Genomic DNA, 2,703 nt, shown 5'->3' on the forward strand with positions numbered 1-2,703 from the left:
ACTGCTGACCTTGGATTCATTGAGCTCTGCATCCACCAGCCTGAACTCCTCCTCCTTCATCTTCCTGCTTGCTGTTCATTGTACAGCTCCTGCAGCTGCACAAGCCAGGAGAGACCTCCAGTGTACATCTGGCCTACAGACTTGAACCAGACTGGACTTCCCTACTTCTACAATTGTGTAAGCCATTACTTGAGATAAATATCTTTCTACCCATACGCCTATAAGCATCACTAGGTTTGCCTCTCTAGAGAACTCAATCTAGACACTTCCCCACTTTGGCAGCAGCAAATACATTGTCCCTAATGAGTGAGGAAAGTAGGCCCACCATGCCACCACTGACAGGCTTCCAGAGTGAAGGATAAAGCATAGAACTTTTATGTCAACGTGAGCATTCTAGCTTCTGATTCCAGACTGTCTACCTTAAAGACACCGAAGGCTGCAGCTTTCCTGCTTTGATCTTGATTTGGGTCAAGAAAATATTACTCCGCCAACCCAAGGAAAGTTTAAATGTACCATAGAAAGCAACAGTAAAGTTGTGTTTTGAGTATATCCGAAGTTGTGCATGTTCAATATACTGGCTTCCCTCACATCTCTGCATCTCATAGCAAACTATGGATAGCCTTGAGAAGAATGGAAATTCCACCACCTTGCATTGTGCTCATGTGGAACCTGGACATGGGCCAAGAGGCGGTTGTGCAAACAGTATCAGGGAATACTGTATGATTTAAAGTAAATGATTTTTAAAGTTGTGTGTCAGGCTTGTACTTATTTTGGGTTGCTTAAGTAATGTATAAGCTACATCTCTAAATATGAACAACTTAAAATTTCCTAACTTCAGCAATAATTAAACCTTAAATAATTGAGCATTCAATAATAATAATAATTGGGAAATAATGGAAGTTTATAAAACAAAGTAGAAAACTCTACTATGTCTGTCTATAAACTTGAGTTTTCCTTTGTTTCAACTCTTTCCGCCTTAGCAGGCCCTGCAGTGCTTCAGTCTGCTGTGCCTCAGGTCTCTATGGATCGGAACTGACTCAATGGCACTTAACAAAAACAACAACACAAACAATAACATGATTCGCTTAAAAGTTAAAAGTCCATTCATTTCTCCTCTTTCCATTTTAGAAACTATGGCTTTATTTTGAAATCTTTCAGACTAATTTTCATCATGTGATACATCTTAAATATCTTGTTTTCTAACTTTTTTAATTTGAAGGAGTGTTTGTTTTAATATTTTTAGCCCATACTTTCTCATAAAAGAGTGTAAAGGTTTGCAAAGATTTTCTAATGTATTCAGATTTTTTCCATAAGATAAATTGAAACAAGCCTACAAAACTAAAATGTCTAGCTTTTCTGGGTTTTTATGTTGTACAATCCATAAAATTCCATGGATTCCAGAATGAATCAAATTAAACTTCCAGTTGAATTTGATGTCTCCACTTCCAATCCACAGCTTGAGTTTTAAGTGTCAGTATAAGTAATAATGGTGAGCATATTTACTCAGAATATTTTTCAGACATATTCTTGATTACTTTCTTATTTTAAAAACTTTTTTACTGCGCATGTGTTTGGATTTATGGGAGGCCCAGCCCCATGGGCCTCTCATCGTGTCCCATGCCAGAGCAAACCAGAGCCCCGAGCCATTGCCTCGCCTCCTAGCCCACAGGCTTCCAGCACTTAAGTGGGTTGCACAGTGTAGAAAACAAAACAAAACAAAAACCTTCTTTACTGTGAGTTGGGTGAAGTTTACAGAGCAGATCACCAATTTTACATTCAACAATTTAAACACATTTTTTTATTTTAGAGTTCAGTTTGGTTACTGAACATGTTACAAAAGAGGGTTTAGTCCAAAAGACCAAAGCCCATGTCATCATCAGATTCTTGACTCTTCTTTCTTGGCTTCCACTCTCTTCTCCTCAGCTGGGGCAGCAGCGGTGGCAGGTGCAGGTCCTCCGGCTGGTGCGGCACCAGCAGCTGGGGCAGGGCCACCAGCCCCTACATTACAGATGAGGCTCCCGATGTAGACGTTGGCCAGAGCCTTGGCGAACAGGCCGGGCCAGAAGGGCTCCACGTTGACGCCCGCGGCCTTAATGAGGGCGTTGATCTTGTCCTCCGTGACAGACACATCGTCGTCGTGCAGGATGAGGGCCCAGTAGATGCAGGCGAGCTCGGAGACGGAGGCCATGGTGCGGGAGTCCTGGGCTGGCGGCTGCCCGGCGCCGCGCCGCCGGATGAAGTGAGGGGCTCACCCCAATGCCGCCTTAGCTTCCTCAGAAGGACCGAGCACCTTAACGGCAGCTGAGGAAAGAGAAGCTAAACACATTATTTCTTTGAGATAAATGATTAAAAGTAGACTTGCCAAAAGAATTGTATGAGCCTCAATAAATTGTTAAAATAAATTTAAAAAAAAAGTAGACTTGCCAGATCAAAATAAAGGTTTTTATATCTTATTAAGGATTTATCACATACCAGCAAATTGCCTTCATACTCCTACCATCAATATATGAGAATGAGAATGTTTATCATCTTCACATTAACACAAGTTGATACTATTTCACAATAATATCATTTATCAATAAATTGATATCCAATTTGTTATTAAATTGATAAATTAAAATGATATCCAAATGTTTCAATATAGAAATGTACACATACTTTACTAGTGAGATGGAATCAAGGGACCCTGGTGACAAAATGAGT

At 40.6% G+C, this 2,703-nt stretch overlaps 1 non-coding gene and 1 pseudogene across 1 annotated transcript; one reads left to right on the forward strand and one right to left on the reverse strand.

The window, feature by feature from the left end:
• The first annotated feature begins 1,563 nt into the window (after positions 1-1,563).
• On the forward strand, positions 1,564-1,699 carry LOC142442178 (small nucleolar RNA SNORA42/SNORA80 family). The gene has a single exon (XR_012783408.1). It is a non-coding gene; the product is annotated as a small nucleolar RNA SNORA42/SNORA80 family (small nucleolar RNA).
• A 177-nt stretch (positions 1,700-1,876) lies between these two features.
• On the reverse strand, positions 1,877-2,189 carry LOC142440753 (large ribosomal subunit protein P1 pseudogene; annotated as a pseudogene).
• Positions 2,190-2,703: the final 514 nt, after the last annotated feature.

This window comes from Tenrec ecaudatus, chromosome 2 (assembly GCF_050624435.1).
Source record: "Tenrec ecaudatus isolate mTenEca1 chromosome 2, mTenEca1.hap1, whole genome shotgun sequence".
Lineage (NCBI taxonomy): Eukaryota > Metazoa > Chordata > Mammalia > Afrosoricida > Tenrecidae > Tenrec > Tenrec ecaudatus.